General features: G+C 40.2%; 2 long non-coding RNA genes across 2 annotated transcripts; one reads left to right on the top strand and one right to left on the bottom strand.

Moving 5' to 3' along the window:
• On the top strand, window positions 1-970 carry LOC116931799. Its single transcript, XR_004399169.2, has 2 exons — window positions 1-378; window positions 502-970. It is a non-coding gene; the product is annotated as an uncharacterized LOC116931799 (long non-coding RNA).
• Window positions 971-9,624: 8,654 nt separating this feature from the next.
• On the bottom strand, window positions 9,625-10,901 carry LOC116932778. Its single transcript, XR_004399713.2, has 3 exons — window positions 10,760-10,901; window positions 9,894-10,503; window positions 9,625-9,760 (listed from the first exon to the last, which is right to left on the bottom strand). It is a non-coding gene; the product is annotated as an uncharacterized LOC116932778 (long non-coding RNA).
• Between the last annotated feature and the right edge of the window lie 2,069 nt (window positions 10,902-12,970).

The following is a 12,970-nucleotide window of genomic DNA, read 5'->3' as shown; positions in this document are numbered from 1 at the left end:
TGCAGCCCTTAAACAAAATGAAAATCAAGCGCTAAACAAAACTAGCTAGGTGGCCGAACGATATTAAGAATCGGCTATGAATCATCGTTCAAATGATGCATGCGAATTTGGCATTCAGAGTAGATAAATAGATATGGAAGTCGCCCTTTTTTTGTTTTTTGTTTTTTTTTTGTTTTTTGTAATCGATTATACCAACGCGAGAGTCGCCTTCAGGCTGGCAAATTCCATTCACTTGTCAGCATGTGGAACGAGTCGGACGATGGCGTTCAACCATAAACGTATATAACCATCAGCCTGAGCCCAGAGTTACGCACAACGTACACGAGCCACACACACACACACACACACACAGAAAACACACCACAAAAAGAAAACAAAGTAATAATCATAGAGTAAAAAAAAATAATAATAATAAAAAAATAGAAAAGAGATTGAAAAGGCATTGGCTTCGTTCTTCATTAGCATGGCAATATAACTCTGTTTTTTTGAAATTGTAAATAGGTCAACTTGTTTTGCGAAAGAGACCGCCATGCGGCCTTCGGGAAGAAGAAAAAAGAAGAAAAAGAAAAAGAAAAACGGCATCTCCTTCAATTGGTCAGTGTATACTTCATCGCCGAGCATCAGAATGCGTTTCCATCAATTTGAGCCGCTAGTTAGGTCCGTCGTCAACGTCTCCAATACATACAGACGATTTGCCGGCCCGTTGAAGATACCGCGCCGCCTACCGCCGTGTGATGCATCCAACTTAAAACCGTTGCCCCTCCTATACATCGTCTATCCTTTTTTGCGTTTTTTTGTTTTTGTTTTTAACATTTTATTTATGAATTGAAAAGCGGCGGCGAAAGCGCAGCGGCACAGATCCGGCCTTACAATCATCAATTTTGTATGTGTGTGTGTGTGTTGTTGCTGGAATTGTGCGGCACTTGTATGCATTATACATTACTGCATCAAATTACAATCATCGACTAAATTAGAAAGAAAAATCAAAAGGGGGGCAATATATATATATGTAGAAATCGTTTTGCATATGGCACACATTATTTGATGCAACATTTATATACGATATCGCGTGGGGCTATGTAAGCGTTACAAATCTCGCGACACGAGTTGCTGGTCTACTACGTACGTATATATATACTACTGGTATTTAAGTCCCGCCGGTTTGGTCTCGGTAAAACGGCGTTTTACCCGCGCGAGATAGGCCTAACGGTGTCTCGCGCGTGAATTTTTAAATATAAGTTGCTCGTCGGGTTATTTTTTATCGAAGTTTGTTTTATTTCTGTTTTTAATTGTAAAAGTATGTTGTTATATAGAAAAGGATCATTTTGAATATTGATCCCCCGTGTGTGTTGTTGTCTACCCGCGGTTGCCGTCGGGTATGGGGGGTCGATGGTGGAAAGGCCCAAATTCATGTTTCCCGACGGTGCCGCGGGTGGGCAGATGCGCCTGTGGGGGTGATCCAATATTTAAATGATCCTTTCCTTACACTTCTTTATTAAAATCGAAGATGCTGTTCTTTATCTTCTGTTAAAAATTAACCTCGATTTTGTATGTAAATTCGCCGTTTCTCGCGGCTTTCTTGTATATACGCGAAATCGTCGACTAGTATATAGACAAGCTTTATTTATTTATTTATTTTTCTTTTTGCGCCATGAAAAATGTTGAATAGGTCATTGGGAGTTCTTTTACAGTCGAAAAGGACATAAAAGAAAACTGTCGCAAAAAGCGATATATAGAGTCACGGATTATGTTCTTCGGGAATGTACGTATAAAGTGTATACCGTCACAGACGGTGGTTTCCAAAAAGAAAGGATCAAAAAGTAGAAGAAGAAGAAGAAGAAGAAGAACATACAAGCCCGAATGTAAATAGAGTTTGATGATCCATCTGGCTGCTGCCGTTATCCTCATCAAAGTAGATAACAAGGTAGGATAATTATTCTTTCTAAACAAGAGTGTTGTAAATCGTCCGCTGGCTCCATTCAATGTTGTTCATTACCACTCAACGTAAAGACTCTCTTTTCGGCCGTTAAAAATGGAAATGGCAATCATCAAATATAGCCGATCCGCATTCCTTATATCAACTTGACGATCAAGATCCCCACCGCACACAGCACACACACACAACTTTCTTTGCACATTAATTGTGAATTACCACACGCACGGCCATTCTCGCGCCACCAGACGGACCGACCAGAACCTTGAAATTTTTTCTATTTTTCTTTTTCTTTTCATCTTTCTCGCCCACTGCCATCAGATGTAACAGCTCCCTCGCTCAAAAAAAAAATTAACGAGATCTCCCCCTTTCCCCGTCATTATCTTATATTAACGAGATTCGCAGAACAAGTGAACGAGAGGCTATATCATCTGGCCCAAACGGTCAATGTCTCGAGCTGGTCGTTATTTATACTACACGTATTACAATCGAGAGAAGAGGGGGATCCATGCCGCCAGCTTGGAACAGCATCAAAGTCCAAACAGATAAACCATTTACACTTATACTGTACAAAAGGTGCTCTCTTGGGCTCAAAGAGCTGCACCACACCAACTAACTGTACAGTAAATATAGCCTATACTATTTTTATATTTTGTTCGCGGCTTTCGAGCTGGGCGCCGTGTAAATAAGATTTTTTTTTTTTTTCTGTCTCTCTCTCTCTTTTATTTTTCTGTACGTGCCGCCTGTGAAAAAAAAAATTGCGTTCGTGGACTTCGGCACTTAGAGGGCCGCTAGTTGAAAGAAGAGAAGGAGGGAAAAAAAGAAAAAACAGCGCGCGATGACGGACGATTTGGACGCAGTGTGTTGCTCTAACCGCCACTCTTCAGCACGAATACTTGGTAATGGATTTCGATTCAGCTGTTGATCACTATAATTAAAAAGGCAAAGGAGGGAATAGACTTGCTGGCTTGCAATGCCAGTGAAAGTTTCGTGTTGTTTTTTTTTTTTGGTTTTTTTCTGCTGTGTGTGGCTCCTTTAATTCACAGCGCCCAAGACTTCTAACTGGCATGAGAGCGAAACCGGCATGACAGAAAAAGATGGCCAAAGAAGATATATAGTAGCTTGAACACGAGATAGAGAGACTAAGAGAAAAAAGAAAAAAACAGATAAGAATGAAAGAGAGAGAGAGAGAGAGATTAAACCTGCGTGATGTGGCTGTAATAATCAAATAGCTCCTCAGGTCTCTCTTTATCTATTATCTCTTTTATTTTATTTTATTTTATTTATTTTTTCTTTTCTCTCTTTATTTCCTTCGTGCATGTGATTGGACATTATCCGCTTTCGTGTTTAAACCTATCGATCGCACCACATCAATGCGTGGACTAGAATACGTATATGCACAAGGCGCATACGCATAACATGATGGCCCATCAATTGTTCAAATCTAAATGTGCATTAATGGCGGCAGCACCGACGTTTTCAAAATAACATGGGGTGCAATTGTGCACTTTTTTTTTTTTCTTCTTCTTCTTCTTTTCTCTGATAAAAACAAAACAAAACAAAAAACACCTTACACTGTCGGGCTCTTCCTCGCGATCCGGTAAGAGAACAACAGAGCGGTCCGCTGTTTGCAGCAGAGAAAAGAAACAGCAGTTATGTCGGCTGCCAATATGCAAATCGTTTCACTTTATCTTCTCGCCGCCGACTGCTCCTCCGATGTATTTGTTCGTTGGATGTGGTGTATAGCAGAGTCGATCAATTCCACCACCAACAGCCGTTGCCATATCGTCAGACTCTCTCTTACCAGTTACCACATACCACCATATATTCTGTATATACCACCCTGTGTTACCTTGTGTTCTTAATGACTGATATGCGCCGAAGAGACGCAGCCGACGCGCTTCATTCATCTTTTGTATTTGCTATCATTTTCTCTCTCTCTCTCTCTTTTGAGTTACGTGTTTTTTTTTTTTCTTTGGCCCTTCGTCATTTTTTTTTTCTTTTCAAAGTTCATCTTTACTTTCTTTTTCGTTTGGCGGAATAGTGCGCTTACGTAAGAAGTTGTCATAATTGAGCTTTTCATTGCTAGTTTAAGGTGGTGGATGAGTTGATAAATCAACCGCCCATTTCTTTCAACCATCGGTACTTGTTCGCTTCGATAGTGCATTATACTCTGTGCCGTCTATTTAGTGGCTGAATGTACCGCGAATAATTCAAAACTGTTTAATTTTTATTTTTTTTTTTTTTCTTCAACAAAAAAGAAAAAAAAATGAAGAAGGCAGCTAGTAAAGTAGATAAACTGCTGTGTAAATGTATGCGTTTATAGAAAGAGAAGGGAAGAAGTGGGGAAATCCAAATGGCGGTTCACACAAATTTGAATACATATAACGCTCGTTGGGCTTTAAATTTTATCCGCTTCTATTGCCACACAATTTCTGGCATGAAAAACCAGAACTGGGCAAAAAAACAAAACAAAAAAGACAAAAACAAAAACGAAAAAATATGAAAGGGTAAAATAGACAACCGGCTCGGTAATCGCGTTGATAGGTTGCACGCGTATATGCGTCCGTAACGCTATTACAATCTACACGCTCGATCGACAATAGCCGGGAAATGGTCATTTGCCGGCACATTTACATATAAGGTATAATGTAGTAACCCAAATATACACAAAGTTCAATCTCCTTTCCGTGTTATAGGACACGCTTTATGCATCTGCGAGCGCGTGAATATGTCAAGCACGTCGATGTTTTTTGATAGACAAGCGGTCGACGTATCACTCGATTTCCATCTGAGCCACAAATGCGAGCACGAAACGAGCAAGAATTCGAATGACGTTTTCGTTGGAGCCGTGTTACGTTTGCAGTTTCGCTCCAACGACGACGACTGCCAGCGTAGCCCGGCTGCTGGCACGGTGAGTGCAATGAACGTATCCATTTCACGGACAAAATAAGGTCGCGTGTTGCATATCGGCATTGAATCTCCGGCGGGTGTAGAGCCAACCGATTTCGATCGGCATTGGTCGACCGGTAAAGCAAAAGAATAAATAAATAAATACATAAATAAATGAATAAATAAAACCATTAAAACAACCGGCTGCTGGATAAGGATTCGTTTCTGTACTTTAATGGTGACACCGTCTGATGCTCGACTTGTTCCACGGTACGATGAACTGAATGCGGCAATCCCTCTTGATGGCGATGGCTTTTTTCTTTCTTTGTTTTTGCTTTTTTGCCGTTAGCTGGGCCCCTCCTCTGTCAGTTGGTGCATCGTTTTCTTTTTAAATATATATTTGGTTTGCTAATGAGGAAGACGTTCTACGTGTCGTCCTGCTGGTGCCATGGTCTGTAATCACCACATTCACTCCACCAGGTTGCAAGTTGTATATCCTTCCTTTGGTCGGGGGTATATGAAACAAGCGCGTCTAACATTATTCACCCTGCCTTCTATAACGCTCTGCCTTTTTCTTGCCATTGAGCGCAGCTGCGGATTTCGAGACATTCAACAACTCGAAGGAAAAAAGGAAAAAAACAAAAACGTCTTCTTCGCGTGTTTTAAAATTACCATCGAGACCGACATTTATAAAGAGACGGGGAGAGAGAGAGAGAGAGAAAGAAAAAGAAAACGGAAAAGGTAAAAACAAGAGACAAATTAAACAAACAAAAAAGGAATCTCTTTAGAGTTATGGCTATGATCCAAGTGTGTCGGCTCTTCTATTCGCTTTACCTCTTTTGCCTTTTTACCTTGTCCCCATGAGTCTTCCCCAGTTTGCCTCCCCAGTTTTACTCGGCAATTCTCTTTAGTATTTTCGCTGCTAAAAGTACAAACGTGGAAGGGGAATAAAAAAGAAACCAGACTCTTATTGGTCCTCAGCCTTGACGACACCACGAGACATTGAACGAATATGTATACGTATATATACGTACAGGACATATTGTATTATTACTCTTTGTGGACTATGCCAGGTGATAACTTTTGTTTGGGGAGGTGCCAGTTAAAACGGTTGCTCACGCGGAGACAATCTCGTTTGTTTTTTTTTTTCTTTTTTGTTTTGTTTTAACTAGTTTTCCCAGGTGTGCGCTTTCTTTGCAAAACGAAGATAGAGAAAACAGATAAGCGAGTTCGCCCGTTACCATAAACAATGGCAGGCAGTCCTGTATTATTTGTCTACGTTTGACTACTTTCCATCTCTAAACTACCTTGACTTGCGTACTTGCGTCTAGTAAGTATACAACATATAAGATCTAAAACAATACGACGATTTCAATGAAAAATATTTAAAAAAAAAACGTCCCAAAAATGTGATCCCCCTTTCGGGTAAAATTGGCAATGGTGTCATTTTGAATTGATTCATCATTTATCCGCCCCCTCTGACGCAATAGCATCGAGAGTGGGTCGCACAGTATATATAAACGATCAACAGAAAAACGAATAGTGTGCCACGTTCCATGATTTCTTTTTCTTTTTTTTGGGCCCCCCCACTAGCGCACTCGCCGGTTGTTCCATAAGGATGAAGAAACAATAGCAACTTGGTATAAGCCACAAGCCCATAACCAATGAAAACACGACATTCTAACCGTTTCTTAAAAGCCATTATTAGTCAAGTATTTAAAAAAATAAAATAAAAAAAGCTTTTCATTTCGGCTTTTTTGTATGCGATATTGCTTTCGATTCGATATACACAACGACTCGTACATGGTCCGACTTTTTTGGAACTGAATCGGATTTGGTAGCATACAGCTCTTTAATTTTTACAATTTTTTTTTTTTCTTCTTTCTTTTTGGTTTTTAAGTTTATGGCTGACAGGATGCGCTACATGGGAGGATGCCATTTGTTTCTTTCATTGGAAAAAAAAAAAAAGTCGTGAACTGAAGGGGGGAAAAGCTGGGCGTTTTTTTTTTTTTATCCAGGAGATTTTTGTGGTGGGGGAGGTGGCTCAGTTTCCTGATAAATTATTTCACTTATTCACCTAAAAAAAAAATGAAACGAAAGGCTCGGTTAAAGGATGTCGAGAGGATTTGGAACAATTCAAAGATGCAAAAGACCCCAAAAAAAAAAAAAAAAAGAATATAAAAGAAAGGGTCCCCTCCCCCCTACTCAATGCACAGGTGAGGATACACCTATAGAGTACTAGAGAATAAGGGGGGGGGTTGTTGTAGTTTATATTGTCTACATTGTACTTTCGGTATATATAGATGTGTTTTCTTCACCAGTCCAACAGGAAGAAAGAAAAAAAAGATAGACAGACTAGCAGGGGGGGATATATACACTTTAAAAAAAGTGTGGGCCAAGTGCCAAAGTTGGTCGAGGGCGGAGCACTTCAAAGTTTTTTATTTAATTCTTCTTTTTCTTACCATATCCTCTGGGCTTGTAGCTCTAACAGTTTGACTGTTGGCTGTGTATATGTGTGTGTGTATATATACATATATAGGCTATTGATGCTGGTGCTGCTGGTGGTGGGTTTTCTTTCCTATATATTTATGAGCAAGCAATGTGTCAAAAGGTGTGGGCGAAGGGTCGCGCCTTCTTTCCTGCCCGAAACACAACTCGCACAAGAACAACTAAAAAACTGTTTTAAAAAATGGTAAAAACTAACAAAGGAAAGAGGGAGGAAGAAACTTGAAATCCTTTTAGACAGTGAAGCAGAAAAGCTACTCGGTTGTCGACAGTTTAAACATCCCCCCCTCTTTATTATCATTTTTTTTTTTATTCTTTGTCTACCATATTTGTTTCCACCCCAACCCCTCCATAACCATCAAACTCTTCCTTTGTTGTTTTACTTACGGCTAATTAAACATCAGGTAGCCAAAGCACAAGAGAAAAAAAGGGGGGTTTTCTTACCATTCCGAGAAAACCCATTTTTCCTGTTCATTGGAAAAGTAAGGAGACAACCCGGTTCAAAGTTGCCTTCTTCTAATGACTTTTGTGGCTGTTAGGGGTCAAAGATGTTTGACTATAGTTGAAAAATACGAGAAGTCAAATAGGCGACACAAAGACAGTTAAAAAGCAAGAAATCAAAAGACAAAAAGAAAACAACCTCTGTACGACGATGGCGACCGTTCACGTCTTCAATTTCATATTTATTTTTCTTTCCCCGAACCTTGTAATGTGTACAGGGTTATACGGTACGAGCATTTTGGCAACGTCCCCCAGCGTTACATCATCACGTATTTGGATCGTATACACAACGCGAACGTTGGCTACCGCAGGGGTTGAACGAAGATGTGCGGCTATGAAGTTTCATAACAACGATGATGCACGACCCAAAAACCAAACAAACAAACAAACAAACAAAAAACGAGACGGCGATTTCACCTTTGCGACCCATCGTTCATAAATGTTTGTCCTTCCCAACGAAAACGGTTGACAATGTTAAAAACGAAACATCTCGCGCTGATGCCCAAAAACGCGTTAGTTTTTTGTTTTGTTTTGTTTTTTTTTTAATGCAGAGTCGTGCGGTGTCGTGTTACTAACCAGGTACCTTTCACACATTTATACATTTGACGATGAAATGTGTCGTGACCGTGGATTGTTCTCTTCTCTTTCTCGTCTTATGTTCCAACCTGTCCCCGCTCGCTCTGTCGACATGGTGGAGGAAAGTTGTAGACGCCGTGGTGCAAGTGTTTGCCATGTTGGTTACGTCGTCGGTGGCTATCTCGGGCATCGTTCCAGCAATGTGCGCACATCTTATATAGTATATATATATAGACAAGTGTATACGAGAAAGCGACATTGAAAAATACGTCGAGAAAGGTGCGACGTAGTAAACAAAATACACACACACACACACAAAAAAAGGGAAAGGTAAAAACTTTCGCGTTTGTTATACACAAATGGCTCGATCGCTCTTGCGACTCCAATATCTTGTGCGGCCTGCCGATAGTTGCCACTTTACCACAGTCGTTTTGCTATATAACCACTTCGACATTTAAAAAAAAAATAATAAAAAAACCCCCAAAAAACGGCTGAATTTAGCGATGCGCGAAGATGCTGGGGCCGTGATGGAATTCTTAATGTTGGATAGTTAGATACTCAATCCAAGGTTGTATTTCTTTTTTCTGTTCAACCGTATCATGATGTCATGCTATATATTTTTTTATTTGATATGTGTATAAAGCATCCTTTAAGAAGAAGAAAAAGCGGTCAATACGTCATTGGATTTGCATAGCGTGAATCTATGCGGCTTTTTTTTTTTATCAATGGCCAGCAATCAATCAAGTGGGGATGCCATTGAAACGTCGTAGACCTTCAAAAGGGATGGCTGGCAAACGCATCTAGATGCTGTTTAGCCTACTTACGCGAGATATTCCGATTGATCGACTCGTGTTTATAAAGTGCGAAAAAGAAATGCGACGGGCCGTATGTTTGAGTATATACCGACGTTCAGGCAAGGAGAATTGGTCCGTTTCTTTTTACCGATCTCACCTTCACACACATAGTCCTTCATCCTCTTCGAACGTCTTTTGTTTACGCATTTTTGCACCCACAGCGCCGGCGATGAAATTTAGTGTGCGTGTCTTGTGTGTGGATTATAGCTTCCCATCCCCCCACCTCTTTTTTTTTTTTTTTTTCATTTTTTTCATTCACATGTGTCTGTATTTTTAACGACCCGCTATAAAAAGAACAACACACTTCATCCATCAACTTCATCGTAATTTAGAATTTTGTTTTGTTCATTTGATTCAAATAAATTTGGCTTCTAATTCAACTTTGTAATAACGTATCGAGGAAAACCGACTGCGGCATTTAACCCTTTCATCCGCTATCCAGACGGCCGAGGTTTCCTCCCGTCGGCGTGAAACATTTACATACGATCTGCTGTATCTGCTATCAAGAGAAGAAAACAAAAGTAAACTAAAAGCAGAAATAATCAAAGAGGCTAAAAACCAAACAAAAAACAAACAAACAACAAAAACGCAAATGCACGATTTTTCTTTCAGCTTTTAGATTTTTGCCTTACCTTATCAAATGTGTCATCTGCGCATTTTCGGCAGCCGACCATCTAGGCACATCTGCGTGAATCTCGGAATGCGTTAATCGACAACAATCTGACAAGAGGAGAGGAGAATTTTACATGAAAAATGGATCTACTTCATTAGCGAGAACGGACGTGTAATCTCCGTGAGTTTGGCCCCCTTTTTTTGTTTTCTTCCCCTCATCTTTTTTGTTGTTGCTTTCAGGCGTATCGTTCATTACAATCTCATTACAACAAGAAGAAAAACAAAACCAAAAAAACGGTGGAAAAGAGGCGAGCGCGCGTGTTGTGTAGCGGGTAGAATGAAAAAAACAAGACTGTGCCTGTATATATATATCTTTCTCTCCGCAGGTTTCCCAAAAACGGGGTGTACGCAGGGTCACACGGCTTCAAAGAGACCTCTGAGCCTGTGGGTAGAGTTGTGGGGCCCCCATAAAAGTTAATGTATTCACACACGTATAGGAGATTCGGCACACACACACAGGCACAGCGGACAAACACAAGATCTACTTTCACAGATAAGAGGGGCACAACGAGCGGCCCGCCGTAGATGCCATCATTTGGGCGGGATCGAGCCGGATAGGACGCCAGCAGCCTTATAAGAAAAAGCAAAACAAGGAGAATGAAGATAATACAAGAAGATCAAATGTAAAAACAAAACAAAACAAGAAGAAATTTTTTAAATGACTATGTGGAAGTAAGAAACAAAAGTTAAAAAAAAAAAACAAAAAACAAAAACAAGTCGAACGTTCTAATGCAGCAGGTCACAAGGCTGATCGACATACGCAGCACACATTTTTAATGAAATAACAACCGAGACGAGAAGATGTGGGAAAAAACAAAAAACCAACCCGAATCTAAGAAATCAAGTGATTCAACGAAATGAAAGAAAGAAAAAAGAGAGAGATCCAGTTTTCAGGGTCTAAGCTATTCGGTTTAACTGTCTCTTTTCCCTCTGTCTCTCTCTCTCTCTTTTAGTTCGTTTATCGAGTTGCTACTAAACGAAAAAAGTGGGAGCGTCATTGAAAGCAACGGCAGCAAACGTCGCAGACTTCCTGCACTTTCGAGACCCTCAATGTCTCATTCGCGTAGCTCCCTAGTTTTGTTTCTTCTCCCCGTTTCGCTCTTATTATTTTCCGCCCTTTTGCTGTGTGTTCCAGCTTCAATCATTATTCACCTTTCCTCTCTTTATTATTGTTGCTAACGTAATTGTGTTTTTCTGTTGTTGTTTGGTTTTGTTTTTCCTCATTTTTCGGGGCTTTTCGTTCAAGGTGAAAACTCGTTTGACGCCGACTTTTGTCTTTTTAGTCCCCGAGGCCATCGGTGCCATTTTCTTTCACGCAATATAGAATCTCGCTCGAATCATGAAAACATCTCAGAAAAGAGCGAGAGAAAAAGGCGATGCCGAGAGCAATAAAGAGAAAAGAAAGTGCAAGTAGAAAATTGACAAGATCAAGAGCTCCGCAATGAGCGCAACGCACGAAGCTACACGGCAACTGCAGCACAAACGATTTCAGTTTCATTCTTCTTGATTTTATTTGAAACGTCAAGCGATGGCCATGGAAGACAGGAAACCTATATTACGTTGTCGGTGGACCGCAATCTTTTTTTTTTTTACTCCTCCTCCATTTAGAACGTGATCAGATATCGCGTTTACGGAGAACTTACTATTATTTCTATCTCCTTTTTTCTCTTTTTTTTTCTCGACTTTTCCTTTTGCCTTTTCGATTTTTACGAGCGAGTTTTTCTTTTTTTTTTTTTAACAGCGGCATACCGACTGGGCTCGCGCGAGCTAGTCGTTACGATTCCTCCTCCTCCCGCCTCCTCCCCCCCAACCCCCAAAAAAAACGCAAAAGGTTATTTAAGTTGAAGGAGAAGAAGAAGAAAAAAAATATATATACTGTATATGTATAGGGGAATAAGAAAACAACTTGGAATGGACCCATCAGTTCCTTAACGGCTCTTGCGGTGCGGTATCGGCTGCTGATAAATCACCACGATTGATCCGACCGGTTAAGGTGCCAATGAAGTGCTGGTGAGGATTGCGCAAGAGAAGAAAACCATTTTCTGTACACACGCACAATGTTGAGGCGCCGGCTCGAAATGAACGAAGCGCATCTCAAACGCATAAAAGTTTAGACATAAAGAACTAGAAGGAAAATATAGGAAAACCCTGGAATAAGTGGGAAAAGTATGGGAGATAAAATGGAACTTGGAAATGGCACCGGTAGAGAAAGGAAAAAAAGATAAGAGGGGAAAAAAAAAAGCTTTCGGTTTAGCTCACGCATCAAACCGAACTTTATTTTATTTTATACAGATTTTTTTTTTTTTTACACCGGGCCACCCTTTTGTAATAATGGTGGTAGAGTTCCAAAATGCAAATGAGTTTGCTAGAAAGGACAAGAGAGACCCTCCAGCCTCGTCCGACAACTTTTCTGTTAAGTTTTTTTTTTTTTTTTCTTCTTATTTTTGTGTCGTTATTCGAACGCTTCAATGATGCGCGTCCAGCTAACAACACCTGGGGGTTGCTCATTAGCAATACTCAGAATAACCAATTTAGCTGTGACGATAAGACAAAAAGAAGACGGCAATTCGGTGCGGGTGACAATAAGTTGAAACAATGAAAGTCTTTTAGAGACTAAAGCTTTTTTGTTTTTTGTTTGATTTTATTTATAAATTATATTATTATTATTATTTTTTTTTTCTCATTTATTTTCCTGTTGACGAAAAGCAGTGAATCATCCGTCTTCATATGCTGTCCGCCTCCATTGAAATCAAGTGGATGAAACCTGAGGCCAACTAAAAAATAATAGCGGGAATCGGCGCGCGGCTGGCGGGCTCAAACGGCCATTTCGATGGTGTGGTGGCGTGGCACGTACTATCCGAACGTCGGCAAACCTCCCGCGGACCTGATTAAATAAAAACGTCGTTGAAATCAAATCACCTTCCCTGCGAGTGTTTTCCGTTCGACTGAATTCATTCGACGTACATGTATATCATTAACGTAGCTGCCCTTCAGCTAGACCAGTCATATTCTAGTTTATCTTCAATCGAGTTTATAT

The sequence above is a fragment of the Daphnia magna genome, linkage group LG10, assembly GCF_020631705.1.
Source record: "Daphnia magna isolate NIES linkage group LG10, ASM2063170v1.1, whole genome shotgun sequence".
Classification (NCBI taxonomy): Eukaryota; Metazoa; Arthropoda; class Branchiopoda; order Diplostraca; family Daphniidae; genus Daphnia; species Daphnia magna.
This window is presented reverse-complemented; position numbering and strand designations above follow the sequence as displayed.